The 20,286-nt window shown below is 56.8% G+C and overlaps 1 protein-coding gene across 2 annotated transcripts in view; it reads left to right on the forward strand.

Moving 5' to 3' along the window:
• Positions 1 to 20,286, forward strand: part of LOC139371321 (forkhead box protein J3-like) — a 146,101-nt gene that overhangs the window by 21,281 nt on the left and 104,534 nt on the right. The gene's annotated exons all lie outside the window — the stretch shown is intronic.

Here is a 20,286-nt window from a genome sequence, read left to right on the forward strand (position 1 = left end):
GAACGTCTCTTTTTCTGAACTTTTTTAATGATATTGTTAAATTGTAGTAAAAGGTCATTTGATTAAAAAAATGTTAATTATGTATGCAGAATCTGTTTTTTTAGTTTGTCAGCGTACTATTCACAGCATAGTCACTGTGTGCATCCATGCTGTTTTCTGCCTACCAGTAACTGTGTCATCTGTCTCTAGCGTCCAAATAGTCTTGGCTACATTCTAATATGACCCCTTTGTGGAAAGGTGAGAGTCTCACGAACACATACTTGTTGGTTGTTTTGCTCTTGGATGCCTACAGGCCTCCCAAGACTTGTCTGAAGGTCCCCTGGTACCGGTTGAAAACATGTATGGAAGTGCATATACAGAGACTGTTTACTTCCAAAAATAAGGGGTTAAATACATGTCAAAGATGAACTTACTAGACAAAGCATAAACAAAGTGATGCTTACTAGGCCAGAGGTATAGAAGGCTAGGAAATGATAATTGATCATACATCCTTCTTCCATGGAATGGATAAGAGAGAGCACAAAAGCATTTCATTCCATTTAGAACATCTGAAGGTGTAACCTTTCAACAAAAAACCAACCACTATTGACCAATCATTCAATAGCAAGTTTAGAGTAGCCTGACCACCAGAATGTGTTTAGTTTGTCAGCGTACTATTCACAGCATAGTCAACGTGTGCATGCATGCTGTTTTCTGCCAAGTAGTAACTGACGATTGTATAGCCTAGTGTGTTGAATGGAATGGCTTTTTCATTGTCTCATCCGTTGAATGAATTCTCTTATTTCTGATATTTCCAGCAATATTGGCAGAGAACTTAAGGGATGGGGTATATTTATGCGTTTCATCTGTTTTGAAAAGCGTTCTTTAAACATGAATGTGCATGGCGTTCAGACCTACATGTCCTCCACAGAGTTAGCATGGCTGTTTCACAAGACCTGTAGGCTACCCTAACCACACAGTTTTCCATTTAAACTAGTAAGGCATTCAACTCTCCTGCATCCTTGTCTATTTTGTATCAGTTGAACTCTGACTTTGATTTCTACAGCAAATTGACTAACAATCTTCTTTACTGTGGCTCTCCTGTTCCGTGGGTTGTGTGAGGCTGTGGGTGGGTTGTGTGAGGCTGTGGGTGGGTTGTGTGAGGCTGTGGGTGGGTTGTGTGAGGCTGTGGGTGGGTTGTGTGAGGCTGTGGGTGGGTTGTGTGAGGCTGTGGGTGGGTTGTGTGAGGCTGTGGGTGGGTTGTGGGTGGGTTGTTTGAGGCTGTGGGTGGGTTGTGTGGGTTGCATGGATGTGGGTGGGTGGATCTGTGTGTGTGTGTGTGTGGTTGCATGGATCTGTGTGTGTGTGTGTGTGTGGTTGCATGGATCTGTGTGTGTGTGTGTGGTTGCATGGATCTGTGTGTGTGTGTGGGTGTGGGTTGCATGGATGTGGGTGGGTGGATCTGTGTGTGTGGTTGCATGGATCTGTGTGTGTGTGTGGGTTGCATGGATCTGTGTGGGTTGCATGGATCTGTGTGTGTGTGGGTTGCATGGATCTGTGTGTGTGGGGGTTGCATGGATCTGTGTGGGTTGCATGGATCTGTGTGGGTTGCATGGATCTCTGTGTGTGTGTGTGTTGCATGGATCTGTGTGTGTGTGTTGCATGGATCTGTGTGTGTGTGTTGCATGGATCTGTGTGTGTGTGTTGCATGGATCTGTGTGTGTGTTGCATGGATCTGTGAGTGGGTTGCATGGATCTGTGTGTGTGTGGGTTGCATGGATCTGTGTGTGGGTTGCATGGGTGTGTGTGTGGGTTGCATGGATCTGTGTGTGTGTGTGTGGGTTGCATGGATCTGTGTGTGGGTTGCATGGATCTCTGTGTGTGTGTGTGGGTTGCATGGATCTGTGTGTGTGGGGAGGTTGCATGGATCTGTGTGTGGGGAGGTTGCATGGATCTGTGTGTGGGGAGGTTGCATGGATCTGTGTGTGGGTGGGTTGCATGGGTGTGTGTGGGTGGGTTGCATGGGTGTGTGTGTGGGTGGGTTGCATGGGTGTGTGTGTGGGTTGCATGGATCTGTGTGTGGGTTGCATGGATCTGTGTGTGGGTTGCATGGATCTCTGTGTGTGTGGGTTGCATGGATCTCTGTGTGTGTGGGTTGCATGGATCTCTGTGTGTGTGTGGGTTGCATGGATCTCTGTGTGTGTGGGTTGCATGGATCTGTGTGTGTGTGTGTGTGGGTTGCATGGATCTCTGTGTGTGTGGGTTGCATGGATCTCTGTGTGTGTGTGGGTTGCATGGATCTGTGTGTGTGGGTTGCATGGATCTGTGTGTGTGTGTGTGTGGGTTGCATGGATCTGTGTGTGTGGGTTGCATGGATCTGTGTGTGTGGGTTGCATGGATCTGTGTGTGTGGGTTGCATGGATCTGTGTGTGTGGGTTGCATGGATCTGTGTGTGTGGGTTGCATGGATCTGTGTGTGTGGGGAGGTTGCATGGGTGTGTGTGTGGGTTGCATGGATCTGTGTGTGTGTGTGTGGGTTGCATGGATCTGTGTGTGGGTTGCATGGATCTGTGTGGGGGGGGGGGGGGTTGCATGGATCTGTGTGTGGGTGTGTGTGGGTTGCATGGATCTGTGTGTGTGGGTTGCATGGATCTGTGTGTGTGTGGGTTGCATGGGTCTGTGTGTGTGGGGGGGTTGCATGGGTCTGTGTGTGTGTGTGTGTGTGTGTGTGGTTGCATGGATCTGTGTGTGTGTGTATGTGTGGGTGTGGCTTGCATGGATCTGTGTGTGTGTGTGTGTGGATGTGTGGGTGTGGGTTGCATGGATGTGGGTGGGTGGATCTGTGTGTGTGTGGTTGCATGGATCTGTGTGTGTGTGTGGGTTGCATGGATCTGTGTGTGTGTGGTTGCATGGATCTGTGTGTGTGTGTGGGTTGCATGGATCTGTGTGGGTTGCATGGATCTGTGTGTGTGTGTGGGTTGCATGGATCTGTGTGTGTGTGGGTTGCATGGATCTGTGTGGGTTGCATGGATCTGTGTGTGTTGCATGGATCTGTGTGTGTGTTGCATGGATCTGTGTGTGTGTTGCATTGATCTGTGTGGGTTGCATGGATCTGTGTGTGTGTTGCATGGATCTGTGAGTGGGTTGCATGGATCTGTGTGTGGGTTGCATGGATCTGTGTGTGGGTTGCATGGATCTCTGTGTGTGGGTTGCATGGATCTCTGTGTGTGTGTGGGTTGCATGGATCTCTGTGTGTGTGTGGGTTGCATGGATCTCTGTGTGTGTGTGGGTTGCATGGATCTGTGTGTGTGTGTGTGGGTTGCATGGATCTGTGTGTGTGGGTTGCATGGATCTGTGTGTGTGGGTTGCATGGATCTGTGTGTGTGTGTGGGTTGCATGGATCTGTGTGTGTGTGGGGGTTGCATGGATCTGTGTGTGGGTGGGTTGCATGGGTGTGTGTGGGGGTTGCATGGATCTGTGTGTGTGTGTGTGGGTTGCATGGATCTGTGTGTGGGTTGCATGGATCTGTGTGTGTGTGGGGGGGGGTTGCATGGATCTGTGTGTGTGTGTGGGTGTGTGTGGGTTGCATGGATCTGTGTGTGTGGGTTGCATGGATCTGTGTGTGTGGGTTGCATGGATCTGTGTGTGTGTGGTTGCATGGATCTGTGTGTGTGTGTGTGTGTGGATGTGTGTGGGTGGCTTGCATGGATCTGTGTGTGTGTGTGTGTGGATGTGTGGGTGTGGGTTGCATGGATGTGGGTGGGTGGATCTGTGTGTGTGTGGTTGCATGGATCTGTGTGTGTGTGTGGGTTGCATGGATCTGTGTGTGTGTGTGGTTGCATGGATCTGTGTGTGTGTGTGGGTTGCATGGATCTGTGTGTGTGTGGGTTGCATGGATCTGTGTGTGTGGGGGTTGCATGGATCTGTGTGGGTTGCATGGATCTGTGTGTGTTGCATGGATCTGTGTGTGTGTTGCATGGATCTGTGTGTGTGTGTGTTGCATTGATCTGTGTGGGTTGCATGGATCTGTGTGTGGGTTGCATGGATCTGTGTGTGTGTTGCATGGATCTGTGTGTGTGTTGCATGGATCTGTGAGTGGGTTGCATGGATCTGTGTGTGGGTTGCATGGATCTGTGTGTGGGTTGCATGGATCTCTGTGTGTGGGTTGCATGGATCTCTGTGTGTGTGGGTTGCATGGATCTCTGTGTGTGTGGGTTGCATGGATCTCTGTGTGTGTGTGGGTTGCATGGATCTCTGTGTGTGTGTGTGGGTTGCATGGATCTGTGTGTGTGTGTGTGGGTTGCATGGATCTGTGTGTGTGGGTTGCATGGATCTGTGTGTGTGGGTTGCATGGATCTGTGTGTGTGTGGGGGTTGCATGGATCTGTGTGTGGGTGGGTTGCATGGGTGTGTGTGTGGGTTGCATGGATCTGTGTGTGTGTGTGTGGGTTGCATGGATCTGTGTGTGGGTTGCATGGATCTGTGTGTGTGTGGGGGGGGTTGCATGGATCTGTGTGTGTGTGTGGGTGTGTGTGGGTTGCATGGATCTGTGTGTGTGGGTTGCATGGATCTGTGTGTGTGTGTGGTTGCATGGATCTGTGTGTGTGTGTGGGTTGCATGGATCTGTGTGTGTGTGGGTTGCATGGATCTGTGTGTGTGGGGGTTGCATGGATCTGTGTGGGTTGCATGGATCTGTGTGTGTTGCATGGATCTGTGTGTGTGTTGCATGGATCTGTGTGTGTGTGTGTTGCATTGATCTGTGTGGGTTGCATGGATCTGTGTGTGGGTTGCATGGATCTGTGTGTGTGTTGCATGGATCTGTGTGTGTGTTGCATGGATCTGTGAGTGGGTTGCATGGATCTGTGTGTGGGTTGCATGGATCTGTGTGTGGGTTGCATGGATCTCTGTGTGTGGGTTGCATGGATCTCTGTGTGTGTGGGTTGCATGGATCTCTGTGTGTGTGTGGGTTGCATGGATCTGTGTGTGTGTGTGTGGGTTGCATGGATCTGTGTGTGTGTGTGTGGGTTGCATGGATCTGTGTGTGTGGGTTGCATGGATCTGTGTGTGTGGGTTGCATGGATCTGTGTGTGTGTGGGGGTTGCATGGATCTGTGTGTGGGTGGGTTGCATGGGTGTGTGTGTGGGTTGCATGGATCTGTGTGTGTGTGTGTGGGTTGCATGGATCTGTGTGTGGGTTGCATGGATCTGTGTGTGTGTGGGGGGGGTTGCATGGATCTGTGTGTGTGTGTGGGTGTGTGTGGGTTGCATGGATCTGTGTGTGTGGGTTGCATGGATCTGTGTGTGTGGGTTGCATGGATCTGTGTGTGTGTGGGGGTTGCATGGATCTGTGTGTGGGTGGGTTGCATGGGTGTGTGTGTGGGTTGCATGGATCTGTGTGTGTGTGTGTGGGTTGCATGGATCTGTGTGTGGGTTGCATGGATCTGTGTGTGTGTGGGGGGGGTTGCATGGATCTGTGTGTGTGTGTGGGTGTGTGTGGGTTGCATGGATCTGTGTGTGTGGGTTGCATGGATCTGTGTGTGTGGGTTGCATGGATCTGTGTGTGTGGGTTGCATGGATCTGTGTGTGTGGGTTGCATGGGTCTGTGTGTGTGTGTTGCATGGATCTGTGAGTGGGTTGCATGGATCTGTGTGTGGGTTGCATGGATCTGTGTGTGGGTTGCATGGATCTGTGTGTGGGTTGCATGGATCTGTGTGTGGGTTGCATGGATCTCTGTGTGTGGGTTGCATGGATCTCTGTGTGTGTGTGGGTTGCATGGATCTCTGTGTGTGTGTGGGTTGCATGGATCTCTGTGTGTGTGTGGGTTGCATGGATCTGTGTGTGTGTGTGTGGGTTGCATGGATCTGTGTGTGTGGGTTGCATGGATCTGTGTGTGTGGGTTGCATGGATCTGTGTGTGTGTGTGGGTTGCATGGATCTGTGTGTGTGTGGGGGTTGCATGGATCTGTGTGTGGGTGGGTTGCATGGGTGTGTGTGGGGGTTGCATGGATCTGTGTGTGTGTGTGTGTGTGTGGGTTGCATGGATCTGTGTGTGGGTTGCATGGATCTGTGTGGGGGGGGGTTGCATGGATCTGTGTGTGTGTGTGGGTGTGTGTGGGTTGCATGGATCTGTGTGTGTGGTTTGCATGGATCTGTGTGTGTGGGTTGCATGGATCTGTGTGTGTGTGGTTGCATGGATCTGTGTGTGTGTGTGTGTGTGGATGTGTGGGTGTGGCTTGCATGGATCTGTGTGTGTGTGTGTGTGTGGATGTGTGGGTGTGGGTTGCATGGATGTGGGTGGGTGGATCTGTGTGTGTGTGGTTGCATGGATCTGTGTGTGTGTGTGGGTTGCATGGATCTGTGTGTGTGTGTGGTTGCATGGATCTGTGTGTGTGTGTGGGTTGCATGGATCTGTGTGTGTGTGGGTTGCATGGATCTGTGTGTGTGGGGGTTGCATGGATCTGTGTGGGTTGCATGGATCTGTGTGTGTTGCATGGATCTGTGTGTGTGTTGCATGGATCTGTGTGTGTGTGTGTTGCATTGATCTGTGTGGGTTGCATGGATCTGTGTGTGGGTTGCATGGATCTGTGTGTGTGTTGCATGGATCTGTGTGTGTGTTGCATGGATCTGTGAGTGGGTTGCATGGATCTGTGTGTGGGTTGCATGGATCTGTGTGTGGGTTGCATGGATCTCTGTGTGTGGGTTGCATGGATCTCTGTGTGTGTGTGGGTTGCATGGATCTCTGTGTGTGTGTGGGGGTTGCATGGATCTGTGTGTGTGTGTGTGGGTTGCATGGATCTGTGTGTGTGGGTTGCATGGATCTGTGTGTGTGGGTTGCATGGATCTGTGTGTGTGTGGGGGTTGCATGGATCTGTGTGTGGGTGGGTTGCATGGGTGTGTGTGTGGGTTGCATGGATCTGTGTGTGTGTGTGTGGGTTGCATGGATCTGTGTGTGGGTTGCATGGATCTGTGTGTGTGTGGGGGGGGTTGCATGGATCTGTGTGTGTGTGTGGGTGTGTGTGGGTTGCATGGATCTGTGTGTGTGGGTTGCATGGATCTGTGTGTGTGGGTTGCATGGATCTGTGTGTGTGGGTTGCATGGATCTGTGTGTGTGGGTTGCATGGGTCTGTGTGTGTGGGTTGCATGGGTCTGTGTGTGTGGGTTGCATGGGTCTGTGTGTGTGGGGGGGTTGCATGGGTCTGTGTGTGTGGGGGGTTTGCATGGGTCTGTGTGTGTGTGGGGGTTGCATGGATCTGTGTGTGTGTGGGGGTTGCATGGATCTGTGTGTGTGGGGGTTGCATGGATCTGTGTGTGTGTGGGGGTTGCATGGATCTGTGTGTGTGTGGGGGTTGCATGGATGTGTGTGTGTGTGGGTGGGTTGCATGGCTGTATGGTCTGTGTGTGTGGGTTGCATGGGTCTGTGTGTGTGGGTTGCATGGGTCTGTGTGTGTGGGGGGGTTGCATGGGTCTGTGTGTGTGGGGGGTTTGCATGGGTCTGTGTGTGTGTGGGGGTTGCATGGATCTGTGTGTGTGTGGGGGTTGCATGGATCTGTGTGTGTGGGGGTTGCATGGAGCTGTGTGTGTGTGGGGGTTGCATGGATCTGTGTGTGTGTGGGGGTTGCATGGATGTGTGTGTGTGTGGGTGGGTTGCATGGCTGTATGGATCGTGTGTGTGGGTGGATGTGTGTGTGGGTTGCATGGATGTGTGTGTGGGTTGCATGGATGTGTGTGTGGGTTGCATGGATGTGTGTGTGTGGAATGCATGGATATGTGTGTGTGTGGGTGGATCTGTGTGTGTGTGGGTTGCATAGATCTGTGTGTGTGGGTTGCGTGGATCTGTGTGTGTGGGTTGCGTGGATCTGTGTGTGTGGGTTGCGTGGATCTGTGTGTGTGGGTTGCGTGGATCTGTGTGTGTGCGGGTTGCGTGGATCTGTGTGTGTGTGGGGGGGGGGGGGGGTTGCATGGATCTGTGTGTGTGTGTGGGTTGCATGGATATGTGTGTGTGTGTGTGTGTGTGGGGGTTGCATGGATCTGTGTGTGTGGGTTGCATGGATCTGTGTGTGTGGGTTGCATGGATCTGTGTGTGGGTGGGTTGCATGGATCTGTGTGTGGGTGGGTTGCATGGGTGTGTGTGGGTTGCATGGATCTGTGTGTGTGTGTGGGTTGCATGGATCTGTGTGTGTGTGGGGGGGGGGGTTGCATGGATCTGTGTGTGTGTGGGGGTGGGTGGGTTGCTTGGATCTGTGTGTGTGTGTGGGTTGGATGGATCTGTGTGTGTGGGTTGCATGGATCTGTGTGTGTGTGGGTGTGGGGGGGTTGCATGGATCTGTGTGTGTGTGTGGGTTGCATGGATCTGTGTGTGTGGGTTGCATGGATCTGTGTGTGTGTGTGGGTTGCATGGGTCTGTGTGTGTGGGGGGGTTGCATGGGTCTGTGTGTGTGGGGGGGTTGCATGGATCTGTGTGTGTGTGGGGGTTGCATGGATCTGTGTGTGTGTGGGGGTTGCATGGATCTGTGTGTGTGTGGGGGTTGCATGGATCTGTGTGTGTGTGGGGGTTGCATGGATCTGTGTGTGTGTGGGGGTTGCATGGATGTGTGTGTGTGGGTGGGTTGCATGGCTGTATGGATCGTGTGTGTGGGTGGATGTGTGTGTGGGTTGCATGGATGTGTGTGTGGGTTGCATGGATGTGTGTGTGTGGAATGCATGGATATGTGTGTGGGTGGATATGTGTGTGTGTGTGTTGCGTGGATCTGTGTGTGTGTGGGTTGCGTGGATCTGTGTGTGTGGGTTGCGTGGATCTGTGTGTGTGCGGGTTGCGTGGATCTGTGTGTTTGTGGGGGGGTTGCATGGATCTGTGTGTGTGGGGGGGGTTGCATGGCTCAGTGTGTGGGGGGGTTGCATGGCTCAGTGTGTGTGGGGGGGTTGCATGGCTCAGTGTGTGTGTGTGGGGGGGTTGCATGGCTCAGTGTGTGTGTGTGTGGGGGTTGCATGGCTCAGTGTGTGTGTGTGTGGGGGTTGCATGGCTCAGCGTGTGTGTGTGTGGGGGGGTTGCATGGCTCAGCGTGTGTGTGGGGGGGGGGGGTGTTGCATGGCTCAGTGTGTGTGTGGGGGGGGTGTTGCATGGCTCAGTGTGTGTGGGGGGGTTGCATGGCTCAGTGTGTGTGGGGGGGTTGCATGGCTCAGCGTGTGTGTGTGTGGGGGGGTTGCATGGCTCAGCGTGTGTGTGTGTGGGGGGGGTGTTGCATGGCTCAGTGTGTGTGGGGGGGGGGGGGTGTTGCATGGCTCAGTGTGTGTGGGGGGGGGTTGCATGGCTCAGTGTGTGTGGGGGGGGTTGCATTGCTCAGTGTGTGTGGGGGGGGTTGCATGGCTCAGTGTGTTTTTGGGGGGCCTGCATGGCTCAGTGTGTGTGGGGGGGTTGCATGGCTCAGTGTGTGTGGGGGGGTTGCATGGCTCAGTGTGTGTGGGGGGGTTGCATGGCTCAGTGTGTGTGTGTGGGGGGGTTGCATGGCTCAGTGTGTGTGTGTGGGGGGGTTGCATGGCTCAGTGTGTGTGTGTGGGGGGGGTTGCATGGCTCAGTGTGTGTGTGGGGGGGGGGGGGGGGTTGCATGGCTCAGTGTGGGGGGGGGGGGGGGGGGGTTGCATGGCTCAGTGTGTGTGTGGGGGGGGTTGCATGGCTCAGTGTGTGTGGGGGGGGTTGCATGGCTCAGTGTGTGTGGGGGGGTTGCATGGCTCAGTGTGTGTGTGGGGGGGGGTTGCATGGCTCAGTGTGTGTGTGGGGGTGGGTTGCATGGCTCAGTGTGTGTGTGTGGGGGGGGGGGGTTGCATGGCTCAGTGTGTGTGGGGGGGTTGCATGGCTCAGTGTGTGTGTGGGGGGGGGGGGTTGCATGGCTCAGTGTGTGTGTGGGGGGGGTTGCATGGCTCAGTGTGTGTGGGGGGGTTGCATGGCTCAGTGTGTGTGTGTGTGTGGGGGTTGCATGGCTCAGTGTGGGTGGGTTGCATGGAGCTGTGCGTGTGTGCGTGTGGGTGAGTTGCATGGAGCTGTGGGTGAGTTGCATGGAGCTGTGCGTGTGGGTGGGTTGCATGGAGCTGTGCGTGCGTGTGGGTGGGTTGCATGGAGCTGTGCGTGCGTGTGGGTGGGTTGCATGGAGCTGTGCGTGCGTGTGGGTGGGTTGCATGGAGCTGTGTGTGTGTGGGTGGGTTGCATGGATCTGTGTGGGTGGGTTGCATGGATCTGTGTGTGTGGGTTGTATGGCTGTATGGATCTGTGTGTGGGTTGCATGGATGGATGGATGTGTGTGTGTGTGGGTTGCATGGAGCTGTGTGGGTGGGTTGCATGGAGCTGTGTGTGGGTGGGTTGCATGGAGCTGTGCGTGTGGGTGGGTTGCATGGAGCTGTGCGTGTGGGTGGGTTGCATGGAGCTGTGCGTGTGTGGGTGGGTTGGTTGCATGGAGCTGTGCGTGTGGGTGGGTTGCATGGAGCTGTGCGTGTGGGGGTTGCATGGATGTGTGTGTGTGGGGGTTGCATGGATGTGTGTGTGTGTGGGGGTTGCGTGGGGGTTGCATGGATGTGTGTGTGTGGGGGTTGTTTGGATGTGTGTGTGTGGGGGTTGCATGGATGTGTGTGTGTGTGTGGGTTGCATGGATCTGTGTGTGGAGGTTGCATGGATGTGTGTGTGTGTGTGGGTTGCATTGATCTGTGTGTGTGTGTGTGTGGGTTGCATTGATCTGTGTGTGTGGGTTGCATGGATGTGTGGTTTGCATGGATGTGTGTGTGTGTGTGGGTTGCATGGAGCTGTGCGTGTGGGGGTGGGTTGCATGGAGCTGTGCGTGTGGGTGGGTTGCATGGAGCTGTGCGTGTGGGGGTTGCATGGATGTGCGTGTGGGGGTTGCATGGATGTGTGTGTGTGGGGGTTGCATGGATGTGTGTGTGTGTGGGGGTTGCATGGATGTGTGTGTGTGTGTGGGTTGCATGGATGTGTGTGTGTGTGTGTGTGTGGGTTGCATGGATCTGTGTGTGGAGGTTGCATGGATGTGTGTGTGTGTGTGTGTGGGTTGCATTGATCTGTGTGTGTGTGTGTGTGGGTTGCATTGATCTGTGTGTGTGGGTTGCATGGATGTGTGGGTTGCATGGATGTGTGTGTGTGTGGGTTGCATGGATCTGTGTGTGGGTTGCATGGATCTGAGTGTGTGGGGGTTGCATGGATCAGTGTGTGGGGGTTGCATGGATGTGTGTGTGTGGGGGTTGCATGGATGTGTGTGTGTGTGGGGGTTGCATGGATGTGTGTGTGTGGGTTGCATGAATCTGTGTGTGGAGGTTGCATGGATGTGTGTGTGGGTTGCATTGATCTGTGTGTGTGTGTGTGTGGGTTGCATTGATCTGTGTGTGTGGGTTGCATGGATGTGTGGGTTGCATGGATGTGTGTGTGTGTGTGTGGGTTGCATGGATGTGTGTGTGGGGGTTGCATGGATGTGTGTGTGGGTGGGTTGCATGGATCTGTGTGGGTGGGTTGTATGGCTGTATGGATCTGTGTGTGGGATGGATGGATGGATGTGTGTGTGTGTGTGTGGGGGGGGTTGCATGGATCTGTGTGTGGGGGGTTGCATGGCTCAGTGTGTGTGTGTGTGTGTGGGGGGTTTGCATGGCTCAGAGTGTGTGTGTGGGGGGTTTGCATGGCTCAGTGTGTGTGTGTGGGGGGGTTGCATGGCTCAGTGTGTGTGTGTGGGGGGGTTGCATGGCTCAGTGTGTGTGTGTGGGGGGGTTGCATGGCTCAGTGTGTGTGTGTGGGGGGTTGCATGGCTCAGTGTGTGTGTGGGGGGTTGCATGGCTCAGTGTGTGTGGGGGGGTTGCATGGCTCAGTGTGTGGGGGGGTTGCATGGCTCAGTGTGTTTGGGGGGGTTGCATGGCTCAGTGTGTGTGTGTGTGTGGGGGCGGTTTGCATGGCTCAGAGTGTGTGTGTGTGTGGGGGGGGTTTGCATGGCTCAGTGTGTGTGTGTGGGGGGGTTGCATGGCTCAGTGTGTGTGTGTGGGGGGGTTGCATGGCTCAGTGTGTGTGTGTGGGGGGGTTGCATGGCTCAGTGTGTGTGTGTGGGGGGGTTGCATGGCTCAGTGTGTGTGTGTGGGGGGGTTGCATGGCTCAGTGTGTGTGTGGGGGGTTGCATGGCTCAGTGTGTGGGGGGGTTGCATGGCTCAGTGTGTGTGTGTGTGTGTGTGGGGGGGTTGCATGGCTCAGTGTGTGTGTGTGGGGGGGGGGGGGGGTTGCATGGCTCAGTGTGTGTGGGGGGGGGTTGCATGGCTCAGTGTGTGTGTGTGGGGGGGGGGGTTGCATGGCTCAGTGTGTGTGGGGGGGGGGTTGCATGGCTCAGTGTGTGTGGGGGGGTTGCATGGCTCAGTGTGTGGGGGGATTGCATGGCTCAGTGTGTGTGTGTGTGGGGGGGTTGCATGGCTCAGCGTGTGTGGGGGGGTTGCATGGCTCAGCGTGTGTGTGGGGGGGGTGTTGCATGGCTCAGTGTGTGTGGGGGGGCGGGGGTTGCATGGCTCAGTGTGTGTGTGGGGGGGGGTGTTGCATGGCTCAGTGTGTGTGTGGGGGGGGGTGTTGCATGGCTCAGTGTGTGTGGGGGGGTTGCATGGCTCAGTGTGTGTGGGGGTTGCATGGCTCAGTGTGTGTGGGGGGGGGTTGCATGGCTCAGTGTGTGTGGGGGGGGTTGCATGGCTCAGTGTGTGTGGGGGGGTTGCATGGCTCCGTGTGTGGGGGGGTTGCATGGCTCAGTGTGTGTGTGGGGGGGGTTGCATGGCTCAGTGTGTGTGTGGGGGGGGTTGCATGGCTCAGTGTGTGTGTGGGGGGGGTTGCATGGCTCAGTGTGTGTGTGGGGGGGGTTGCATGGCTCAGTGTGTTTGGGGGGGGCTGCATGGCTCAGTGTGTGTGGGGGGGTTGCATGGCTCAGTGTGTGTGGGGGGGTTGCATGGCTCAGTGTGTGTGGGGGGGTTGCATGGCTCAGTGTGTGTGGGGGGGGTTGCATGGCTCAGTGTGTGTGGGGGGGGTTGCATGGCTCAGTGTGTGTGTGGGGGGGGTTGCATGGCTCAGTGTGTGTGTGTGGGGGGGTTGCATGGCTCAGTGTGTGTGTGTGGGGGGGTTGCATGGCTCAGTGTGTGTGTGGGGGGGTTGCATGGCTCAGTGTGTGTGTGGGGGGGGTTGCATGGCTCAGTGTGTGTGGGGGGGGGGTGTTGCATGGCTCAGTGTGTGTGGGGGGGTTGCATGGCTCAGTGTGTGTGTGTGTGTGGGTGTTGCATGGCTCCGTTTGTGTGGGGGTTGCATTGGCTCAGTGTGTGTGGGGGGGTTGCATGGCTCAGTGTGTGGGGGGGGAGGGGTTTGCATGGCTCAGTGAGTGTGTGTGGGGGGGTTGCATGGCTCAGTGTGTGGGTTGCCATGGCTCAGTGTGTGTGGGGGGGTTGCATGGCTCAGTGTGTGTGGGGGGGTTGCATGGCTCAGTGTGTGTGGGGGGGTTGCATGGCTCAGTGTGTGTGGGGGGGTTGCATGGCTCAGTGTGTGTGGGGGGGTTGCATGGCTCAGTGTGTGTGGGGGGGTTGCATGGCTCAGTGTGTGTGTGTGTGGGGGGGTTGCATGGCTCAGTGTGTGTGTGGGGGGGTTGCATGGCTCAGTGTGTGTGGGGGGGTTGCATGGCTCAGTGTGTGTGTGTGGGGGGGTTGCATGGCTCAGTGTGTGTCAGTGTGTGTGGGGGGGTTGCATGGCTCAGTGTGTGTGTGTGGGGGGGTGTTGCATGGCTCAGTGTGTGTGGGGGGGTTGCATGGCTCAGTGTGTGTTTGTGTGGGGGTTGCATGGCTCAGTGTGTGTGGGGGGGGTTCAGTGTGTGTGTCAGTGTGTGTGGGGGGGTTGCATGGCTCAGTGCATGTCAGTGTGTGTGGGGGTTGCATGGCTCATGGCTCAGTGTGTGTGGGGGGGGGGGGTTGCATGGCTCAGTGTGTGTGTGTGGGGGGGTGTGTGCTCAGTGTGTGTGGGGGGGTTGCATGGCTCAGTGTTTGTGTGGGGGTTGCATGGGGTTGCATGGCTCAGTGTGTGTGGGGGGGTTGCATGGCTCAGTGTGTGTGTGTGTGGGGGGGTTGCATGGCTCAGTGTGTGTGTGTGGGGGGGTTGCATGGCTCAGTGTGTGTGGGGGGGGGGGTTGCATGGCTCAGTGTGTGTGTGTGGGGGGGTGTTGCATGGCTCAGTGTGTGTGGGGGGGTTGCATGGCTCAGTGTGTGTGTGTGGGGGGGGGGTTGCATGGCTCAGTGTGTTTGTGTGGGGGTTGCATGGCTCAGTGTGTGTGGGGGGGGTTGCATGGCTCAGTGTGTGGGGGGGAGGGGTTTGCATGGCTCAGTGAGTGTGTGTGTGTGGGGGGGTTGCATGGCTCAGTGTGTGGGTTGCATGGCTCAGTGTGTGGGTTGCATGGCTCAGTGTGTGGGTTGCATGGCTCAGTGTTTGTGGGTGGGTTGCATGGCTCAGTGTTTGTGGGGGGGTTGCATGGCTCGGTGTGTGTTTGTGTGGGGTTGCATGGCTCAGTGTGTGTGGGGGTTGCATGGCTCAGTGTGTGTGGGGGTTGCATGGCTCAGTGTGGGTTGCATTGCTCAGTGTGTGTGTGTGTTGGTAAGGGGTTTCATGGCTCAGTGTGTGTGTGTGGGGGGGTTGCATGGCTCTGTGTGTGTGTGTGTGTGTGGGGGGGGGTTGCATGGCTCATTGTGTGTGTGTGTGGGGGGGTTGCATGGCTCAGTGTGTGTGTGGGGGGGGGGGTTTCATGGCTCAGTGTGTGGGGGGGGGGTTGCATGGCTCAGTGTGTGTGTGTGTGTGGGGGTTGCATGGCTCAGTGTGTGTGTGTGGGGGAGTTGCATGGCTCAGTGTGTGTGTGGGGGGGTTGCATGGCTCAGTGTGTGTGTGGGGGGGTTTCATGGCTCAGTGAGTGTGTGTGTGTGGGGGGGCTTGCATGGCTCAGTGAGAGTGTGTGTGTGGGGGGGTTGCATGGCTCAGTGGGGGGGGGTTGCATGGCTCAGTGTGTGTGTGTGTGGGGGGGGGGGTTGCATGGCTCAGTGTGTGTATGTGGGGGGGGGGGGGGGTTTGCATGGCTCAGTGAGTGTATGTGTGTGTGTGTGTGTGGGTTGCATGGCTCAGTGTGTGGGTTGCATGGCTCAGTGTGTGGGTTGCATGGCTCAGTGTGTGTGTGTGTGTGGGGGTTGCATGGCTCAGTGTGTGTGTTGGGGGGTTGCATGGCTCAGTGGGGGGGTTGCATGGCTCAGTGTATGTGTGTGTTGGGGGTTGCATGGCTCAGTGTGTGTATGTGGGGGGGGGGGGGGGGGGTTGCATGGCTCAGTGAGTGTGTGTGGGGGGGTTGCATCTCTCAGTGTGTGGGTTGCATGGCTCAGTGTGTGGGTTGCATGGCTCAGTGTGTGGGTAGCATGGCTCAGTGTGTGTGTGTGGGGGGGTTGCATGGCTCAGTGTGTGTGTGGGGGGGGGGGGGGGTTTGCATGGCTCAGTGTGTGTGTGTGTGTGTTTTTTTTTTGTTGCATGGCTCAGTGTGTGTGTGGGGGGGTTGCATGGCTCAGCGTGTGTGTGTGTGTTTGTGTGTGTGGGGGGTTTGCATGGCTCAGTGTGTGTGTGTGTGGGGGGCGGTTTCATGGCTGTGTGTGGGGGTGTTGCATGGCTGTGTGTGTGTGGGGGGGTTGCATGGCTCAGTGTGTGGGGGGGTTGCATGGCTCAGTGTGTGTGTGTGGTGGGGGGAGGTTTGCATGGCTCAGTGTGTGTGTGTGTGGGGGGGGGTTTGCATGGCTCAGTGTGTGTGTGTGGGGGGGAGTTGCATGGCTCAGTGTGGGTTGCATGGCTCAGTGTGTGGGTTGCATGGCTCAGTGTGTGGGTAGCATGGCTCAGTGTGTGTGTGTGTGGGGGGGGGGGGGGGTTGCATGGCTCAGTGTGTGTGTGTGGGGGGGTTGCATGGCTCGTGTGTGTGTGTGTGGGGGGGGTTGCATGGCTCAGTGTGGGGGGGTTGCATGGCTCAGTGTGTGTGTGTGTGTGTGTGTGTTTGTGTGTGGGGGGGGGTTGCATGGCTGTGTGTGTGTGGGGGCGGTTGCATTCTCAGTGTGTGTGTGTGGGGGGGTTGCATGGCTCAGTGTGTGTGTGTGTGGGGGGGTTGCATGGCTCAGTGTGTGTGTGGGGGGGGGTTGCATGGCTCAGTGTGTGTGTGTGGGGGGGGGGGGGGGGTTGCATGGCTCAGTGTGTGTGTGGGGGGGGTTGCATGGCTCAGTGTGGGGGTAGTGTGGCTCAGTGTGTGTGTGTGTGTGGGGGGGGGGGTTGCATGGCTCTGTGTGTGTTTGTGGGGGGGTTGCATGGCTCAGTGTGTGGGTTGCATGGCTCAGTGTGTGGGTTGCATGGCTCAGTGGGGGGGTTGCATGGCTCAGTGTGTGTGTGTGTGGAGGGGGTTTGCATGGCTCAGTGTGTGTGTGGGGGGGGTTGCATGGCTCTGTGTGTTTGTGGGGGGGTTGCATGGCTCTGTGTGTTTGTGGGGGGGTTGCATGGCTCGGTGTGTGTTTGTGGGGGAGTTGCATGGCTCGGTGTGTGTTTGTGGGGGGTTGCATGGCTCGGTGTGTGTTTGTGGGGGGTTGCATGGCTCAGTGTGTGTGTGTGTGTGTGGGGGGGGTGGTTGCATGGCTCAGTGTGTGTGGGGGTTGCATGGCTCAGTGTGGGTTGCATTGCTCAGTGTGTGTGTGTGTGGGGGGGATGCATGGCTCTGTGTGTGTGTGTGCGGGGGGTTGCATGGCTCTGTGTGTGTGGGGGGGGTTGCATGGCTCTGTGTGTGTGTGGGGGGGGGTTGCATGGCTCAGTGTGTGTGTGTGTGGGGGGGTTGCATGGCTCAGTGTGTGGGTTGCATGGCTCAGTGTGTGGGTTGCATGGCTCAGTGTGTGGGTTGCATGGCTCTGTGTGTGTGTATGTGGGGGGGGGGGGGGGGGTTGCATGGCTCAGTGTGGGGGGGTTGCATGGCTCATTGTGTGTGTTTGTGTGTGTGGGGGTTGCATGGCTCAGTGTGTGTGTGGGGGGGTTTCATGGCTCAGTGTGTGGGGACGGTTGCATGGCTGTGTGTGTGTGGGGGTGTCATGGCTCAGTGTGTGTGGGGGGGTTTGCATTGCTCGGTGTGTGGGTTGCATGGCTCGGTGTGTGGGTAGCATGGCTCAGTGTGTGTGTGTGTGTGTTTGTGGGGGGGTTGCATGGCTCGGTGTGTGTTTGTGGGGGGTTGCATGGCTCAGTGTGTGTGGGGGTTGCATGGCTCAGTGTGTGTGGGGGTTGCATGGCTCAGTGTGGGTTGCATTGCTCAGTGTGTGTGTGTGTGGGGGGGGGGGGGGGTCATGGCTCAGTGTGTGTGTGTGTGTGGGGGGGGGTTGCATGGCTCTCTGTGTGTGTGGGGGGGGGGGGGGGTTGCATGGCTCAGTGTGTGTGTGTGTGGGGGGATGTTGCATGGCTCAGTGTGGGGGGGGTTGCATGGCTCAGTGTGTGGGGGGGTTGCATGGCTCAGTGTGTGGGGGGGTTGCATGGCTCAGTGTGTGGGGGGTTTGCATGGCTCAGTGTGTGGGGGGGCTGCATGGCTCAGTGTGTGGGGGGGTTGCATGGCTCAGTGTGTGTGTGTGTGGGGGGGGTTTCATGGCTCAGTGTGTGCGTGTGGGGGGGTTGCATGGCTCAGTGTGTGTGTCGGGGTTGCATGGTTCAGTGTGTTTGTGTGTGGGGGGTTTCATGGCTCAGTGTGGGTAGCATTGCTCAGTGTGTGTGTGTGGGCAGGGGGTTTCATGGCTCAGTGTGTGTGTGTGTGTGTGGGGGGGTTGCATGGCTCTGTGTGTGTGTGGGGGGGGGGGGTTGCATTTCTCTGTGTGTGTGTGTGGGGGGGGGGGGGGTTGCATGGCTCAGTGTGTGTGGGGGGGGGGGGTTGCATGGCTCAGTGTGTGTGTGTGTGGGGGGGTTGCATGGCTCAGTGTGTGTGTGTGTGTGTGTGTGTGTGGGGGGGGGGGTTGCGTGGCTCAGTGTGTGGGGGGGGGGTTGCGTGGCTCAGTGTGGGGGGGGGGTTGCATGGCTCAGTGTGTGGGGGGGTTGCATGTCTCAGTGTGTGTTGGGGGGGTTGCATGGCTCAGTATGTGTGTGGGGGGGGTTGCTTGGCTCAGTGTGTGCGTGTGGGGGGGGGGGCAGGGGGTTGCATGGCTCAGTGTGTGCGTGTGGGGGGGTTGCATGGCTCAGTGTGTGCGTGTGGGGGGGTTGCATGGCTCAGTGTGTGTGTCGGGGTTGCATGGCTCAGTGTGTGTGTCGGGGTTGCATGGCTCAGTGTGTGTGTCGGGGTTGCATGGCTCAGTGTGTGTGTGTGTGGGGGGGGATTTCATGGCTCAGTGTGTGTGTCGGGGTTGCATGGCTCAGTGTGTGTGTGTGTGGGGGGGGTTTCATGGCTCAGTGTGTGTGGGGGGGGTTTCATGGCTCAGTGTGTGTGGGGGTTGCATGGCTCAGTGTGTGTGGGGGGGGGTTTCATGGCTCAGTGTGTGCGTGTGGGGGGGTTGCATGGCTCAGTGTGTGTGTCGGGGTTGCATGGCTCAGTGTGTGTGTGTGTGGGGGGGTTGCATGGCTCAGTGTGTGTGTCGGGGTTGGATGGCTCAGTGTGTGTGTGTGTGGGGGGGGTTTCATGGCTCGGTTTGTGTGGGGGTTGCATGGCTCAGTGTGTGTGGGGGTTGCATGGCTCAGTGTGTGTGGGGGTTGCATGGCTCAGTGTGTGTGTGTGTGTGTGGGGGGGGTTGCATGGCTCAGTGTGTGTGTGTGTGTGTGTGTGTGTGTGTGTGTGGGGGGGGGGTTGCATGGCTCAGTGTGTGTGTGTGGGGGGGTTGCATGGCTCAGTGTGTGTGTGTGTGGGGGGGGTTGCATGGCTCAGTGTGTGTGGGGGGGGTTGCATGGCTCAGTGTGTGTGTGTGCGTGGGGGTTGCATGGCTCAGTGTGTGTGGGGGGGGGGGGGGTTGCATGGCTCAGTGTGTGGGGGGGGGGGGGGGGGGGGGGGTTGCATGGCTCAGTGTGTGTGTGTGTTGGGGTTGCATGGCTCGGTGTGTGTGTGTGTTGGGGTTGCATGGCTCGGTGTGTGTGTGTGTGTTGGGGTTGCATGGCTCGGTGTGTGTGTGTGTTGGGGTTGCATGGCTCGGTGTGTGTGTGTGGTGGGGTTGCATGGCTCGGTGTGTGTGTGTGTGTGTTGGGGTTGCATGGCTCGGTGTGTGTGTGTGTGTTGGGGTTGCATGGCTCGGTGTGTGTGTGTTGGGGTTGCATGGCTCGGTGTGTGTGTGTGTGTTGGGGTTGCATGGCTCGGTGTGTGTGTGTGTGGGGGGGTTGCATGGCTCAGTGTGTGTGTGTGGGGGGGTTGCATGGCTCAGTGTGTGGGGGGGTTGCATGGCTCAGTGTGTGTTTGTGGGGGGGGGGGTTGCATGGCTCAGTGTGTGGGGGGTTGCATGGCTCAGTGTGGGGGGGTTGCATGGCTCAGTGTGTGTGTGTGTGTGGGGGGGGTTGCATGGCTCAGTGTGTGTGTGTGGGGGGAGGTTTCATGGCTCAGTGTGTGGGGGGGTTGCATGGCTCAGTGTTTGTGTGGGGGGGGGGGGTGCATGGCTCAGTGTGTGTGTGTGTGTGTGTGGGGGGGGGTTGCATGGCTCAGTTTGTGTGTGGGGGGGGGTTGCATGGCTCTGTGTTTGTGTGGGGGGGTTGCATGGCTCAGTGTGTGTGTGGGGGGGTTGCATGGCTCAGTGTGTGTGTGGGGGGGTTGCATGGCTCAGTGTGTGTGTGGGGGGGTTGCATGGCTCAGTGTGTGTGTGTGGGGGGGTTGCATGGCTCGGTGTGTGTGTGTGGGGGGGTTGCATGGCTCAGTGTGTGTGTGTGGGGGGGTTGCATGGCTCAGTGTGTGTGTGTTGGGGTTGCATGGCTCGGTGTGTGTGTGTGTTGGGGTTGCATGGCTCGGTGTGTGTGTGTGTGTGTTGGGGTTGCATGGCTCGGTGTGTGTGTGTGGTGGGGTTGCATGGCTCGGTGTGTGTGTGTGGTGGGGTTGCATGGCTCGGTGTGTGTGTGTGTGTGTGTGCGTGTGTGTTGGGGTTGCATGGCTCGGTGTGTGTGTGTGTGTGTGTTGGGGTTGCATGGCTCGGTGTGTGTGTGTGTGTGTGTGTGTGTTGGGGTTGCATGGCTCGGTGTGTGTGTGTGTGTTGGGGTTGCTTGGCTCGGTTTGTGTGTTGGGGTTGCATGGCTCGGTGTGTGTGTGGGGGGGGTTGCATGGCTCAGTGTGTG

The sequence above is a fragment of the Oncorhynchus clarkii genome, chromosome 17, assembly GCF_045791955.1.
Source record: "Oncorhynchus clarkii lewisi isolate Uvic-CL-2024 chromosome 17, UVic_Ocla_1.0, whole genome shotgun sequence".
In the NCBI taxonomy this organism is placed as follows: domain Eukaryota; kingdom Metazoa; phylum Chordata; class Actinopteri; order Salmoniformes; family Salmonidae; genus Oncorhynchus; species Oncorhynchus clarkii.